We start from the raw sequence: 18100 nt of genomic DNA, 5'->3' as shown, positions 1-18100 counted from the left end.
TATATGATATATATATATATATATATATATATATATATATATATATATATATATATATATATATATATATATATATATATCCTACAAGCTTGTAATGTGTAAAGCCATAGTCCAAGACTGGTTTGCTTTTTCATTATTCTTTTTTACACATTCCCTTTCTTACATACTCTAGTGGTCTCACTTTCAATTCTTTGACTATCTGTAGAACTTCTCTATGATCACAAGCTTAACATAAACTTTTAAACAATCAAAAACTAACCGATCAACATATCCAAAATCATTTCGAATGCAAATCACTAGTCTGCATACGAAAATTCTGGTCACCATACCTATCCATAATCAACATGCTCACTAACCATGTTTACCATTAGGCCATTCTAGTGCTCTTTGTCTGTGTAATCAATGAAGCAAAATTTTTAAGATTAGGCTATCCTAAGCAACGAAGGAAAATTTTTAGGATTACACAATGAAGCAAATATTTTAGCAATGAACCACACTCCACTGCCGTCTACCCACCCAATGACTAAACCTCTAATATGTGTAAAACCCAATGAGCACCACATGCGGCTGAACCCTAGTCTGGGTCGAACCTTACCGCCGTCTACCCACCCAATGTCAAACCCCAAAAAATCATACACAAGTTTCGCCGGCACACCGTCGTCTGCGCCTGTGAACCTAACCTGTGTTGTGCGGTCTATCACTGCCAGATAAATCGATATTTTTTTTAGAAAAAAACATACCTTGACTTTTTGTACGAGTCCTAGCCCCTCGACGTCATTTTTCTCTCCGCCTCAACCTAGCCATGCCTCACTGGAGTTCGCATCTCACACCGCCGTCTGCAGAAGTTTTTCGTTGATTTGGTTGGAGGTCAAACGCAAGTTGTGTACGATGTTGGAAGAGGAAAAGACGGAGATTGCCTAAGTTGAAGATCAAACAATGCACACTCTATTACATATTTGCCCTTAGTATGCGTATAATAATATTAAAACTATTAAAACAACCTATTTTTAAGGAAATTCTATAAAATTTTATCATCAAATCTCAACCATTAATTTGTTAAATCCAATGGTCAAGATTATGTCCTATTTCTCATCTAGATGGGTTGTCTCATGTGAAGTCTACCCTATATATATATATATATATATCATCTCAAATGCAGTCATGTCTTAACGTGTGGTCAATGTAGCTGCACAATTAGTTATGAAAAAAAAAAACACCAATAGCGTTAAGAAACGCACAACAAAGAGATGCACCAATGCACCAAAAAATGCACCATTAGGTACGCATCACCACAAAATAACCTTTAGTTATACATAAATACACCACACAGTGTTCGAAAACACACCATTAGGTGTGGTGAGATATGGTGCATTTTTTTGAGTGTGTGATGCATTTTGCGGTGTATTAGTGCATTTCTTTGTTGTGTGTTTTCTAACACTATTGGTGCTTTTTTGCATAACTAATGGTGTGGTCGCACGTTAAGAAATGGCTGCACTGGAACTTGGCCATATATATATATATATATATATGAGTTCGGGTGCGGGGATACTCCTAGGTGCAGTCATGCGGTTAGATCTGAGTCGTTGATCAACTCTAAATCAACGGCTCAAAACAATGAAAACAATAAAATAAAAAACGCGTGTCTGGAAGAAAGAAGCATAAAATAAAAATGGCACACCTTAATAAGTGTTAGAACAACGCACCTTAAGTGTTAAAATGGCGCACCTTAAGTATTAACGTCGCGCACCTTCAGTTTATAACAATGGCGCACCTTAAGTGATACAAAGACACACCTTAAGTGTTAGAAATACGCACCTTAAGTGTTAGAAATACGTACCTTTAGTTTTAAAATGGCGCACCTCAAGTTTTGTTCTAGAGGGTCTAAGTTAGGGGTCTGACAAACCTCTCAATTCAAAAGTTTTGTTCTTGAGGGTTAGAGATAGGGATCTAGCAGACCCCTTAGTTCAAAAGATTTGTTCTTGAGGATCTGAGCTAGGGGTCTAGCAGACCCCTCAGTTTAAAAGTTCTGTTCTTGAGGGTCTGAGCTAGGGGTCTGGCAGACACTTCAGTTCAAAAGTTTTGTTCTTAAAGGTCTGGGAAACCCGTGACTCATACGCCTTAGTTCAAAAGTGAGAAGGGTGGTGGGAAAGGAGTGCCCTTTTGAAGAAGAAACACGACACACCTTAAGCACAAGAACTGTGCACCTTAAGCATAAGACTTACGCACCTTAAGCACAAACCCTACGCACCTTATGTTTGACCCATATCGAAAATACCCAAATCGCCATCGCGTTTTCTTAATGTTGTTAATCCTGGACGTTGATTTTGGCAAGATCAATGGCTCTCCTCTCACCACACAACCGCACCTGAGAAGCCTTACCGCACGTGAACTGAATTCTATATATACATACATACATACATACATATATATAGGTTTGAGATCAGGTGCGAACATGTAGTGAGATCTGAGTCGTTGATCAAATTTAAAAAAAATGCGCATCTGGAACGAAGAAGCAAGGCTAAAATGGCGCACCTTAAGAGTTACAAAGACGCACCTTAGGTGTTAGAACAACACACCTTATGTGTTAAAATGACGCACATTAAGTCTTAATATCGCGCACCTTCAATTTATAAAAATGACGCACCTTAAGTATTACAAATACGGTTATGTATAAAAATGGCGCACCGTAAGTGTAGAACTTATGCACCTTAAGTTTATAACTGACGCACTATAAATGTTAAAATGGCACACAAGTGTTAAAAAGACGCAACTTAAGCTATGAAAAGATGCACCTAAAGGTTTAGAATGGCGCACATTTTCAAGAAAAAACACACCTTAAGTTATCAACTAAATAACTGACGCACCTAAAACACAGAAATCACACACTTTAAGAAGGAACATAATGCACTTTAAGTTTGAGCAATATGAAAAATGACCAAATTGCCACCGCATTTTTTTTTAATCCTTGTTAATCCTGAACATTGATTTTGGTAAGATCAATGATTCTCATATCACCGCATGTTCCACCTAGCCCAACCATCCGCATTTGATCTCATATATATATATATATAATAATAATAATTTTTTTCCAATATATTACTACTTTTGTCATTTGACAATAATGTATTAATTTCATATTCATCAACGAACCAAACATTTGGCTATAGTTCTTTTATAATTCCATAATATAACCATATAATTGAATAATATTCATATTATACTCCTATAATCAGATTCCTATTTGATATATTTTTGTTATGTGAACCAAACACTACAATGAAATTTTTATTCTGTGAACCAAACACCACATTGAAATAGTTTATATAAGTCCATCTATTTTTCCTTTTGGATGTGATGGATATATTAGGAACGGGCCAATTCGACCCGAGGGAGCAACACAAGGGTCACGAGAAGGTCTAGGACCCGGGGTGGAGCCCCGTGCTTGACCCGAGCTAATTCATTTAGCATCTCGGCCCAAGGCCTCGGCTAAGAGGCCTCGGCCCAGAGCCTCGACTAGGAGGTCTCGGCCAGGGGCCTCGGCTGAGAGGGCTCGGCCACGAGCCCGGTCGCGGCGCGGGCGCGGTCAAATCGGATCCATAACCGTTCCCCCGTCTTAGGGGGGCGGTTAGGGGTTTTGGAGGGTATAAGTAGGCGTGTTATTGTCTCATTAAGGGATGTTCTATATTCTTTGTCCTAAACTATACTTGTAATAGCTTTACATTGTCTTGTAATAGCTTATTCATTACGTTCTAATACGATATTTGGTCCCCATGACCTTGCCACACTCATTTCGTCTATTATTTCCTATTCGTTCATATTATCATTCATTTAACGGGTTTATTAGTTCGGACCCCCGGGTTAATTAAATCCATCATTGGTGCTTTCGTTGAGAGCCGATGTCAGGCTCAAGCGTGCTAGTTTACCCTAGCTATGGCAAGATCGAGATCCAACTCTCGTAACACCAACGGCTCCCAGAGCGCCCACGTCCCACTGAGCGGGAACGACCGTAACGGGGCCGCCAGTCACCCGCGGGCCCTCTCCGTAAGGTCGGCGGGGGACTTGAGGGATCATCTCACCAACAACTGCAATGGAGGGTCGGCGCCTGCCGCCCCTCTTCCCGCCCCACCCCCTCAGGAGGGGTGGGCCACCATTCAACAGGCCGCTACCGCGCTGACCCGTCTTGTAGAAGGACTCCAGGGAGGTCCTCATGCCTCCCAACTCGGTCCCGAGGCCCCCCGCAGAGTACCAACCTATAATCCCTCACTCATTCCAATAAGCTGCGAACCTACGTACCGGTCACGAACCGTAAGGATTTTTAAAGTATGTGTTCGGTCCTGATTGTCCTAGGGAATGAATTAGTAGGCACTATACTATTAAGCTTGAACTTCCTACGTGATTAAATTAGCCCGTAAGAGAGAAAATTTATTCCGACCCTTGTATCGCAGTATTTCGCGATATACCAAAAATTATCCGATTTTCAAATTAGTGACGGGATTATTTTCAAAATAATTTTTGTTTCAAAATTCTTCCTATTTAAATTATTTTCCACCGAAACTATATCTGTTTTAATCCTGAACAGTCTAACCGAAGATATTTTCCCTTACCCACCACAAAAATGTGACACTTGGCAACTCCCTACACCACATGTTATTATTTAAATATTTTTGAAGATGATCAAAATGGAAACTTGATCTCCAAGTTTCTTATTTCTTACCTTATAAGAAACAATGTAGCTTGATCTCCAAGTTTCTTCATCCCTAAAGTGTTGCTATAAAAGGAGACTTGATCTCCCATTTTCTTCATTCCATACCCATTTGGCCGAAATTTAGAGAGGAAAAAGGAGAGGAAAATTCTTCATCTTCTTCCTTGAGTTCAAGAAGCTTCATAGCCAATTTCTTCACAAGATCATCATCTATTCGGTAAAATTCCATTTTTATTCGGTTAAAAGCTTTGTTTTCTTCCCTAGAACCTAGCTATAGGTTAAGATTTCTTAAAATTATTGTTATGGTGGTATGTTTTGCCTAGGGATTTTGGTGAAAGAATTGAGTAAAGGAGAGGATTTAGCTATTGATGTTTAAAGGGTTTGAAGGAAAATCTAGCCTCTCAAGTTTCTTATCAAGTGGCTAGAATCCCATTAAGTGTTGATGAGAGTTTTGGTCTTCAAGGGTAAGATTTCATGTTCACTAAAATTATTATTTACCCCATATATATGTATATTGATATATGATATGATATGATATCAAAATTATGTGTTTTGCAAAATTATGTGCATTATGATGTCCATGTGATCACAAGTGCATTGCATAATATGTGTATGATTCTCGAATTATCGAGAATTGATTTTTACGGGTCAAACCCGTGTGTTGAGTAAATGCTTGGCTTGGAATTTTGGTGTTATGTACATATATGTACTAAGAATGATATATTCTTATGGAATGAATTATTGTGGAGAAAAATACGTCTTGAGAAATTATATATTTTTGAAGAGAATATTTATTATGAAGAAATGATATATTTTGGAAATTATATGTACATATTTAGTCTTGGAGGATAAGAATACTTGCTGCCGGTCTGAGCCGGAAATGGGCTGCGGTACAAATTATTATGAGCACTTAGGGCTACGGTTCTATTTGCTATTGATATGAGAACCTAGGGCTGCGGTCCTATTGATTGAGTATTGGTGTGGGTTGTATCCCCAACTTGGTATTTAATCCTCCTTGACATATATGTTATTTTGGGAAAAATATATCTCCACATTATTTTGGAAAAGTATATTATAAGATAAATGATAAAAACCCAAGCCTATATTTTTCGGGGTGAAATGGAACTTACTTAGCTTATGCTAATTTTGGGATATACACCCTTTCGTTTTTGTGTTAAAATGATTTTTGCAGGTGAACATGAATAGGATGGAAGTGTGGTTGAGATTAGTCCATTTGAGGAGTAGGCATTTGGAGGATTTTATTATTTGGAGGAAATTTTGGTTGTATAATTACTTCCTTGTATTAAGTTGGACTTTGGATGTATTTTGATGTTGTAAGTTTAGCCTGTGCACTTAAAGTGGAGTTGTCAAAGAGGTGATAGAATTCACTCTAGGTGTGGCGGTAACACCCATTTTCTGCTGGTTAGATGTGTAAGCTTCCGCAATATATTATTGGGATTTTGTATCAAATTTAAGATGTGAAAATTGGGGTGTTACCCCAGCACCAACGCACCCGAGAGAGCGCGGTGAGCCTAGCAACACGCATACCTGAGCGCAAAGGACTCAAGTGTTGGTCCCAAGGGGATGGGGTACAAGTCTAGAGGGGGGGGTGAATAGACTTGTATAAGATTTTGCAAATCTTTTCAACCTCTCGTGTGTATTGAACTTAGGATGTTTAGGTTCGATACCTCACGAGGTGAAGACAAAGTTTTATGCGCAGCGGAAATGTTATCCCCTTTTAGTTAGCACGAGTTTGGGTTAGTTCGAGAGGTGTTATTATATGCAGTGCAATCGAGAAGTTAGCGAGAGATGAAAACAGTAAGTAAATGCAAGAGAGATTTTTAAGTGGTTCGGCCAACCCGCCTACTCCACTCTTCTTCCAGAAACTCCCTGGAAGGATTGCACTAAAAACTTCCCTTTTTAGTACAATGATCGAGCGCTTGAGCTTTGATCACCAAGCCGCCTCAAGCCTCAGGTTCTGTGTCTTTACGTCCTTATATATGAGAGTAGAAGAATAGTTCCGTTGGAGGGAAAACTATTCCGTTTGAAATTGGTCTCCCACGCCGAACATGGGTCTTTGCACAATTTCAGCATTTTTCATGGAGTAGTGGTCTTGTAACTTGAGCCTTTTGTTTTGTAGTGAATATTCCATATTCCACTTTCTTGAGTTCATGCTTCACTTGCTTCTTTTGGATAAAGTTACTCTTTTTATGTTCCCATCATTCCTTGTTTGGGGAATCTGACCACTTCAGGATTGGTGCACTTCTTGACCGTTTGTGGTGGAGGTCTGACGTGTCATCCACTTCCGTCCATTTTGAAACCTCCCGCTCAGCACCTCTTCAATATTTTATCTCCATGATATTCTTCTTCTCCAAACTTAGAGTATTTTATCTGCACATGTTGACTAACATTCAGCCTCTTGGAGAAGTGCCGGTTTATCGAGACCATAAAAGATGTCTCGACCACTTGATGTTTCAATCCCATGTATCGAGAGGTCTATCTCTCGAATATTCTTTACGTCTCGAACTCGATAGGTATATCGAGAGGTCCTTACCTCTCGAACTTGGCTTGTGTCTCGAGACTTAGTTGATGTCTCGTAGACCCTTATTCCTCCAGAGTTGTCTCGTGCCTGCTTCTGATCTATCTGTTTGCTTACAACACGAAAACTTCTAAGTTGTTCAAACAAGTTTACCTTAAGCTTAAATATTTCCCGAGTTGAGCTCAAATTACCCGGTTGTATTTTCGCTCTTAGTTTACTTATCGAACTTACATTGTTTTGCCTATGTATCGAGACTTGGGGATTCTTACTTAACAGTTGGTATCATCAAAACCTATTACATGATGTTCCTAACAATTTCCCCCTTTTTGATGATGCCAACACTTATACTTACTTATATGGCTGATTTGAAAAAGAAAAAGCATTGATTTTATTTTCAGCGCATATGGTAAGTTTGACAACTGATCTACTAAAGCAAGAATAACCAAACTCACGCAACACCCCAACAAAAGATATATATATTATCATAACAGGAGTGTTTTACAGGGCTTTAGCAGAAAAGAGAGAAGATAAAGAACAACATCAAATTCGAATGCATGTAGACATCGAGAGCTTACTGCTTATTCGCTTTCCTCTTCTCGTTTATGGCTGCTCGTGTCTTGTGGAGGTCTTCAAAGTTCACCTGCTCTAGATATTCGTTTGATATATCCAGGTGAAGGTAATTGACAAAGGCTTCACCTATGAAGTTGCCTTCAATCACCCCATCTCTCCACCATTCGATGCATTCCGGAAGAGTGAGACCGCTATGAAGAGCTAAGTCAGTTTTGGTAAGAAGACTTACTATGATTCCATGAAGATATTCGTTTGAGTCTTCTTTGGTCCCTGCCTTGTAGCTCTGTAGGAGTAGCTTGTCTCTCTTCTCTTTGGCTGTTTGTTGTTCTTATTTCTTTCTTCTGATTTCCTTGTCTTCTTCTCTTCTTTCTCCTATTTCCAGTGAACGCTGGATCCTTAACATATCTGCTCTTTCAGCTTCCTCCATTTGTTTTCTTGTTGACTTTGGAACTTTTGGAGGAGGAGGAGGTCCAGCTGGTTCACTTGCCGCCCTCTTCTTGCTGGTTGAAGTCCCTCCCTGAGTCTTCTTTTCCCCCTTGTTGGCATCATACCGGAGGGAAAGTAAGGAGGACAAACCGTCGAAGAGTGCATGGATTTGGGCAGGCATTTGGTGCGACAGGTCAGTGAGTATGGTTTGCATCACATCCTGTCGAAGTTCACTTGAGCGTTGGTGGGCTTGAAGTTCTGCTCGTAACTCGGCGAACTCAGTTCTCATCCTTTCAGTCTCTGCTCGAGCTACCGCAGCCTCATCCGCAGCCCTTTGTGCTGCATTCTCAGCCCACACTGCTTGTTCGAGAAGTTCTTCGTGATTGGCTTGGGAGTCACCGGAGCCAGTCACAGGTATTGCAGCGTTTCGAACAACAGCAAGTACATGCTCAAGTTGAGCCATCCTCTGAGATTGATCAGCCATGAATTGACGCACCTCGCCAATGAAAGCTCGTTCGGCCTGTTGATCAAAGTCAGAAGAAGAAGGAGAAGAAGATTGAGTGGTACCTCTAGTCGGAGGGGACTTGGGTGCTTCCAGATTTCCACCCATGACTTGCATTCGTGATTCCACCTCTCGACTGACTTCCTGAGGTTCAGCAGGGACACTGGGATCAGAGCTCGAAGGTAGCTCCATATCAGGTGCTTCCCGGTTTCCACCTGAGGGATGGATCACTTCTTGCTCTTCACCTCTCGAACCTGGAGCCTCAGCTTCAGCTGCTGGTAAGGTAGGATTGGCCAAGGTGGGAGTCTCTGCATCAGATGCTTCCCGGTTTCCATCTGATTGAGGTTCCCCCTCAACACTACCTCTCGAACCAGTGCTGGGAACGTGATCATCTACTGGAGGAGTTGATTCATCGGCAGGTGCTTCCCGGTTTCCACCTTCTTGAACCTCAACTCTCGAACCAGCAGGGTTCTCCTCATTCTGCTCTTGTTGCTCACTTGTTTGCACTTCAGTATGCTCTGGTGAGTCTGGAATATCTATTATCTCAGGAGCAACTGGTGCACTCCACCTTTCCCTATTAACCATATCGATGGGAAAGCCTGGGAGTTGGAGCAACAAAATTTCACCCTCTCGAACTGTCTGAGCTTCATCTGTTGCATTCGAGGGTGTGGACTCAGGTGGTGGCAGTAGTAAGACAGAGTTAGGTGCCACCTCATGTGCTTCAGAGGTCTCGGATTCACCTCTCGAAGCTACCTGGTCTTCTAGAGCAGATTCACTCACTTGGGACAAGGGGATTGCTGCAGTTGGAGTAGGAGTGTCAGCATCATCTCGAGCAACCCCAGAGGTCTCTCCTGGACCTCTCGTGTGTTCTACACTTTGTCCCAAGGATATTGCTGTGGCAAGCCTGATATCCTCTCGAAATTGAGCATCTAGTTCAGGATCTTCTTCAGGCTCGGCTTCATCTTCTTGTGCATCAACAGCTATGCCCTTTCCTTTGTCAGATCGACCAAGATTACTCCTGATTACTTGCATCTCATGGGCACGGTTTTGAAGCTCGTCGGCTGGGATTTCAGTGAGATCTAACCAGTTTAGTGCAAATCGTTCCTCAGCCTCCATCTCTGCTGCTCTTGAGATCAATTGATCAAAGGGACCTGTTCTCCAGTTGATCCAGCGAAGTACTCTGGAGAAGTCGTCCAAACTCGATACATTCTCAACACTTTGATTCAATCGAGATGTGATTTCAGCATTCAGCTCATCAGAGTCAGCAGGTAGGATTTCTGTTGCTGATGCACACTCCACAGCTTGTTCAGTTATCTCTCGAACAACCGAGAGATCATGTGTCAACCCATCATTCAGAAAAGCTTGCACTGGGTTCCTGACCACAGTGCCCTGACCATCAGCAGCCACCACACAGTCTAGATCTTCAGCTGCTGGAATATCTACCTCTCGAACCACCTGTCGTGGTTCCTCAACAATACCCTGTACTGGATCACTGATCCCAGTACCTTCAACTTCTCGAGCCTCCTCTTGAGGCAAACCAACAGATTCATCAACATCCTCAGCACCATCAACAGCAAGTATATCAACACTTAAAGTTCCTGACAGGGACTTGGTAGGGGGCACTCTCTCAACCTCAGTGGCCAGTGTAGCCTGAGGTTCCCCCTGGGCTTGTGCCCTGTCCTCAAATGGTACTTGTATAACGGACGGTGTCACCTCTCGAACCTGGGTGACAGCAGCAGTCTTGGTCCTCTTGGCCTTCCTTTTCAATTCAACCCTCTTGACTGGGGTGTCCAAAAGCTCGTCATCAGAGCGCTTCTCCTTAGCTGGGGCTTTCCTTTTGCCCCTTCCCTTAGGCTTTGAGGGTGAAGATGCATCCTTAGCACCTTTTGCCTTAGCTTGAGGTTTCGTTCTACCCATATAGGTATTCCGATGAACCTCTCGCCCTTCCCTCAGTTCGAAGCCCTTCAGTCTCAATAGAAATTGAACAACAAAGCCAAAACCAACCTTTTTGTAGATTGTCAGGTCGGAGTTGGAAACTGAGCTCTGCACTTGGTGTTTGAGGCAGTCGAAGATGATGTGAGCCCAGTCCAACTTGTTGTTGTTCCAGATGGCGTGGAGGATTTTCAGAGTGTCCAGATTGACTTCGTCTGTTCCGGACACCTTGCCGAGGATGAATTTTATGATGAGCTCGGCGGCTAGGGCAAACCTCTCCTTCAAATGAAATCTGCGGAGGGCAGAGGATGCTCTGGGTGGTGCAGTCTCCAATCGGATTTTGTCCCAAAACTCCTGCTTATCCATGTTGTAGTCCGATAGGTGCTTGACTGCCTCCTCCGACGTAGCAAAGTCGAATGCTGCTCGTAAATCACCCACAGAGATTGTTATGTCTATTTCGTTGAAGCGGCTTTCAATCTTGCCCTTCGTGACCTTGGCATGAGCGAACCATTCTGTGTAGTCGAGGTCATGAATGGTTCGGTAGTCATGCGTCATGTACCGCATTAGTCCTGCCTTCTCAAATTTCTTCAAGACTCTCTCCGCCATTGTTGGATTTGGCGAGTGGGTGATGAAGCCATCTTTGTCAAGGATGCTTCCCGCCTTGACTTGTTTAATCTGAGAGCGTATGTGGTCTAGCTCTCTCTGGTATGCACTGGAGGATGAAGATGAAGATGAAGAAGATGATGATTCAGACGCCATTGAAGAAAGTTTGTGTGTTTTGGAGGGAATGTGTACAGTGTCTAAGGATTTGGGGATTTTGGGTATATGGTTTTGAGTTTGAATCCGGGTAAAGAAGAAGGATTTTGCTTTTATATTAGGCGGATTCGGGTTGGATATATGGGTAGGGTTGAGAGTTTGACCCGTGGAAGGATCCCGGTTGATTTAAAAGATGTGAGAAGTCAGAAATACCCCTGATAACGGTCAGCTTATAAGGTATTTTGGTAAGGGTATTTCGGTAAAGTATAGAACGGTTTAAGCTTTGAGACAGTGGAGTATTGATATTTTAAAATAAGCATGCTCCCACTAATCAAGATAATGCCCTTAAGTGCGAAAAACCGTCAGTAACCGATGACCACGTGGCTAGCATTTATGTCCAAAGATAGCCGTTCCACCTCATATATCCGTTGAGCTTATCAAATTCACCTTTCGAAGGTGAATGATCTTCCTCATGAGTTTAAGGATCTTCCCCCTGAGTGATTGATCCCTAAACCTCCTTATTCTTCCGTCTTGATCTGGTTAAGGATCTTCCCCCTGAGTGATTGATCCCTAACCCTCCTTATTCCTCCATCTTGATCTGGTTAGGGATCTTCCCTTTGATCCCTAACCCTCCTTATTCCTCCTTTCAGAGATATCAGTTTGTTATCTTTCGAAGTGACCTCTCGAACTACCCTTCTTCGAGACATAATGTATGTAGACAAACTGATCGGGTGACCTCTCGAACTACCTTTCGAACACAGATTGCGAGAGAAACAAGTTTGATTCATTTAAAAGATATCACTTGGAACATATCCTTAAGTTCATTTAGTGATTTCCAGATACATTACATATGAATCAATATCCTATTAAATTCCCTAGAAACTTTTGTTTGGCCTTGGTCAGCCTAATAGGAATCTATCGTTAAGGCGGGAACTAGCCATCTAAAGTCCTATTTGTCTAATAACAGAACTGGGGGTGGCTATTCCCTTTTCTTGTTCTTCTCTCCGGAGCTGCTTACTATAGTTGGGAGTGACCATCTTCATCGCTAATCCTCTTAGTGTCTTTGGATTAGTTATGATCACCCCTTTGACTGCTGCTGACCTCAGAAAGTCCCATCTGGTCTTCCTCTCCATTTCCCTTGGTTCTCCATTTGGTTGAGGAAGGCCCTTTTCCAGAATGTGCAGCAGTAGGAGTCCCTCTTGTGCAAGACTCTCTTCCCGATTCCAGTATCCCATCGTTGTGGATTTCCTCGTATTTGGGGATCCATTCACCTTGGATGGGAATAGGATACTTGCTTGGATTATCAGGAAGCTCCGTAATCTGTTCACCCTTCGTTGATTCTGGATAGTTTTCTCCTTGAAAATCTTTGGACTTGACTGCCGGTTTCTTTCCTCTATAAAAGAATGGAACATCATCTTTTCCTTTCTTTTTCTCCATGGGAAGTTGATGGTATGAACTTCTGAAAGAAACCCTCTTATTTATAGCCCAATAGGGTTACCACTGTTGAGTCACGGGATGCAATATGAATGACCATTCAATGCTTGTGTAACTCCAAAGCTGCCATAAAGTTGATGAAACCGCCCCTCACATGCGAAACAGTTCATGGCACTAAATACAAGAAGATAAGATTTGACCATTCAACCCAACTCTATCATTCCCAATTCTAACCTTAGTTGAGAGAATCTATTTTCACATAACGCTTTTGTGAAAATATCTGCTAGTTGCTCCTCCGTTGCAACATATTCCAAAGTGATGTCCTTTTTCTCAACGTGGTCTCGGATGAAGTGATACTTAATATCAATATGCTTTGTTCTGGAGTGTAACACTGGGTTGTGGGTGATGGCAATAGCACTTGTATTGTCACACATAATTTTAACCTCCTTACACTCAACACCATAATCCATTAGCTGTTGCTTCATCCATAAGATCTGAGCACAACAACTTCCAGCTGCTACATATTCTGCCTCAGCAGTGCTTGTAGCTATCGAATGTTGTTTCTTGCTAAACCATGAGACAAGTCTTCCACCTAGAAACTGACATGTCCCTGATGTGCTCTTTCGATCTATCTTACAACCGGCAAAGTCCGCATCTGAATAACCCATAAGTTCGAAAGATCCACCTTTCGAATACCAGAGTCCAACACTCTGCGTACCCTTTAGATATCTAAGAATCTTTTTGGATGCATTTAGGTGACTTTCCTTAGGACTTGCCTGAAATCTAGCACATACACCTACTGCAAAGGATATGTTTGGTCTACTTGCAGTTAAATAAAGAAGAGATCCGATGATACCTCGATAAGTGGTTTGATCGACCTCTCGACCTTCGCTGTTGACATCGATACGTAGAGAGGTTCCCATAGGTACTTTGACTGAGGATTTCCCTTCTATGTTGTATTTCCTGAGCAGATCCTTGGTGTATTTCTCCTGGTTGATGAAGATACCTTCCTTAAGCTGTCTCACTTGTAGTCCAAGGAAGTAGTTGAGCTCTCCCATCATGCTCATCTCGAACTTTCCTTTCATCAAACTGGAGAACTTCTCGCACAAGTCTGGATTGGTGCTACCAAAAATGATATCGTCCACATAGATTTGCACCAATAAGATGTGATCCCCATCCTTAATCCTAAACAATGTTTTGTCCACTAGGCCTTTGGTGAACCCACACTGAAGTAGAAAAGAGGATAAGGTATCGTACCAAGCTCTTGGAGCTTGCTTTAAGCCGTAGAGTGCCTTCTTCAACTTGTATACTTTGTCAGCTCCTACGTCCTTCAAGAAACCCGGAGGTTGTTCAACGTACACCTCTTCTTCGAGAAGTCCGTTCAGAAAAGCGCTCTTGACATCCATTTGATATACCTTAAAGTCTTTGAAGGCGGCATATGCGAGAAAGATGCGTATGGCTTCGAGACGTGCCACTGGAGCGAAGGTTTCATCAAAATCTATTCCTTCCTCCTGACAATAGCCTTTGGCAACAAGTCTGGCCTTGTTCCTAACAATAACTCCATCCTCATTCATCTTGTTTCTGAAAACCCACTTTGTACCAATGACATTCTGATGATGAGGTCTCGGAACTAGTTCCCAAACATCGTTCCGTTCAAACTGATGAAGTTCCTCTTGCATGGCTTGCACCCAATCTGGATCACATAGAGCCTCATCGATCACCTTAGGCTCTATTTGAGATAGAAAGCAAGCAAACATGCTTTCTCTGTATGCTGATCTGGTTCGAACTCTGTCACGTACATCTCCAATCACTTGATCAGCAGGGTGACTTCTCAGCCATCTTAGGTCGGGTTGTGGCTCCTCAGTTGATACTTCCGTTGAAGGTTGAGATGTGGTTTGAACATCTATGATCTGGATTTGATCAACTGAGTCAGGAGCTTTCTTCTTGGTAGACTCTTCATCATCTGATTCTGACTGGAGTTCCGCTACGTCTCGAACTATCGACTGCTTGTCTTCGAGAGGTAAGTTTGATCTCTCGATAGACTCTGGCTGATCTTCCTCAGCTGCTTCCGTTGTCTTTGATGGTTGATCTGTTGATGCCCTTTCATCAAAGGTAACATGTATGGACTCTTCAACCACCAAACTCCGCTTGTTGAAGACTCTGAATGCTTTGCTTGTCGATGAGTATCCCAGAAATACTCCATCATCTGCCTTTTCTTCAAAAGTTCTTCGTTGAGCCTTCCCATTGTTGTGGATATAGCATTTGCACCCGAATGTGTGGAAGTGGCTTACATTCGGTTTTCTTTCATTCCACAACTCATATGGAGTCTTTCCAACTCCTTTCACGATCAAGGACCGATTTTGGGTATAGCACGCTGTGTTGATTGCTTCTGCCCAAAATCCTTGTGATATGTTGGCTTGCGAGAGCATGGTCCTTGCGGCTTCTTTGAGAGTTCTGTTCCTTCTTTCAGCAACCCCGTTTTGTTGAGGTGTTCGAGCAGCTGACAGTTGATGATGAATTCCGTTCTCGTTGCAGTAGCTCTCGATTACTTGATTAACGAACTCTCCACCTTGATCTGACCGGATCTTTAGTATCGAGACTTCCTTTTCAACTTGAACTTGTTTCAAGAGATTTGATAGGGCAATTTTTGTCTCGCTTTTCTTGGTTAAGAACACGGTCCAAGTGAATCTTGTGTAGTCATCCACTACCACAAGAGTGTACTTCTTTCCCTTTATGCTGGGTGGATCCACTGGGCCAAATAAGTCCATGTGAAGAAGACTTAATGGTCTAGTGGATGATGTCTCGGCTTTGCTCTTGAAAGAGGATTTGATCTGTTTGCAACGTTGACATGCCTCACAGATTTTATCCTTTCGAAACGTCACTTTGGGCAGTCCTTCCACTAAGTTCCTCTTAGTAAGCTTGTTGATAGTCTTGAAGTTCAGATGACTAAGCTTACTATGCCAATCCCAGCATAAATCTTCCTTGCTCCTTGCTAGCATACATAGGGATGGTTTTGCAGACCTCCAATCCACTATGTACATGTTTCCTTTCCTTGCTGCTTCCAAGACGACTTCGAGAGATTCCTCGCTCATAATCTGGCATTTGCTTTTGGTGAAGACAACTTTGTGGCCCTTGTCACAGAACTGGCTTGTACTAAGGAGATTGAACTTGAGCCCCTCAACGTAGGACACTCCTTTAATAACCAGCTCATTCTTTTGGATTTCACCAACAGCTCTTGTGCGCCCCTTCTTCTCGTTGTCGCCAAATGTCACCAAGGGACCTTCGATAGGTTGGATGTTCTCAAGCAGTGTTAGATTTCCAGTCATATGTCTCGAACATCCACTGTCAATGAACCACACGTCCCTGGTGTCCTGCAAGGAAATCAAGCAAGTTTAGGTACCCAAACTTTGGGTCCTGGTGGGTTAGTGAGTTTAGGCATCCATTTATACCTTGTGCCCATTATTCCAGGCCTAGGCGCAATGTAGCCATTGTACGTTTGATAATTATAAGGAATGCTAGCAAATGTTTTAGCCCTTTTTGGTGCATAAATCAACTTAGGTAGAGACTTTTCGACCGGCTTATGCACCATGCCTTTCATACGCTGTTTGGTCATGTGAAATTGCTGAAAGTGAGGTTTCTTCCAGAACTTGTGATTTGATGACCAATTCTCACTAGATGGATAGAGTCTTCCTTTCTCCATCCGTGAGTTCCTAACTATGTGGATCTCAGACCTTCCATATTTGCCTTGAGGTGCATTATATGGAGTGTAGCTCTTTTTGTACTTGGAATGGCCTTGCGAGAGATAGCAAGGTGATCTCTCGATATTGTTTACCCGGCCATTCTTCGTAGCTTTCCTATACTTTCCATTGCTGGTGTATAGGGACGGTTTATGAATAGCTACTCTGGTCTTTTCTGTTGGTCCTTTATGACCTTTATTTGGTTTGGGTTGAGATCCTCCATTTCTTGAAGTTCCCAAACCATTGGTCTGTTTATTTCTCGAGAGATGGTCTCGATGGAACCCTAGCCCGGTTCTATCACTTGTAGGTCTGTGATCATTCACCATTTTCTCCATAGCTTTGGAGGAATTAGAGTATGATGCTATAACCTTTCTAAGATCATTTTCTGTGATCTCTCGAGTTTTGCACTCTTTAGTTAGTTGGATTATTTTAGCTTCTAACTCACTTACTTTGAGAGTTAGCTCCGAATTCTCTTTCGAGACGTTCTTAAGCATATCTCTTTCAGCAGTTAGCTTGCTGTTTTCTTCCCTGATTTTGGCATGAGTGCTATTAGCGACTGCGAGATCCCTTTTAAATGTTTCAAGCATCTCAAAGGGATCTTCATCGCTTCTGAAAGAAGAACAACGAGAGGTAGAAGTAGAGCAGCGAGATGTGGAAGTAGAGGTTACCTCATTGTCAATGGCCATTAGGCATTGATTCTCTTCTTCCTCGGTGTATAAGCAGATGAGCCCCCTCTCATCCTCTGAGCTGCTGCTGCTTTCACTGGAGCTCGACGTCTCGGACTCCTCGATTGTTCTCTCGAGTTCCTCAGCAACAAGCGCCTTTCTGCGCAGATGTTTCTTTGTATCTCCCTTGAAGCCACTTTGTGCTGGCTTCTCTTTAGGTTCCTCCTTTCTCCTGGAGTTCCTACCTTCTAGGCCTTGATACTTGCTTACCTTAGGGTAAGGACAGTCAGCCTTGAAGTGCCCCGGTCTCCTGCAGTTGTAGCATAGACCTTGATCTTCTTCCTCCATTCCTCTGGATGTGTATTTCTCATTTTTCCTTCTTGAGGAGGAAGGTGAACTTGTGTTGCTTTCCGGTGTCTTCTTCATGAACTTCCTGAATTTTCTTATGAAGAAAGCAAACTGTTTGTCAGATAAAAAATCAGTGGAATTAGGATCTGACCTTGAGGAGGTGGTTGGTTGGTCCGCAACCAGTGCCACATTCCGTCTGTCCACCACGTCCTCATCTCTTGGAAACATCTCAAATTCGAAGGCTTTGAGATCTCTGAATAGTTGGTCGGTTGTGGTGTTCTTCAAATCCCTGTGATCACGCATTGTGATCACCTTCATTTCCCACTCCTTGGTAAGGCCTCGTAAGACCTTCAGGTTTAGCTCCTTTTGTGGAATCTCCTTCTCGAGATCACTGATCTCTATTGATAGCTTCATGAAACGAGATTCCATGCTGTCGATGCTCTCCCCTGGCTTCATCTTGAAGTCCTCGAACTTCTTCATGGCCACGGT

The 18100-nt window shown here is 42.5% G+C and overlaps 1 long non-coding RNA gene across 1 annotated transcript; it reads left to right on the top strand.

Annotated features, from left to right (window-relative positions):
* The first annotated feature begins 4777 nt into the window (after positions 1-4777).
* On the top strand, positions 4778-5917 carry LOC116015809. The gene is made up of 3 exons (XR_004097688.1): positions 4778-4919; positions 5026-5166; positions 5895-5917. It is a non-coding gene; the product is annotated as an uncharacterized LOC116015809 (long non-coding RNA).
* The last annotated feature ends 12183 nt before the right edge of the window (positions 5918-18100 follow it).

Source organism: Ipomoea triloba, chromosome 1, assembly GCF_003576645.1.
Source record: "Ipomoea triloba cultivar NCNSP0323 chromosome 1, ASM357664v1".
NCBI lineage: Eukaryota > Viridiplantae > Streptophyta > Magnoliopsida > Solanales > Convolvulaceae > Ipomoea > Ipomoea triloba.
This window is presented reverse-complemented; position numbering and strand designations above follow the sequence as displayed.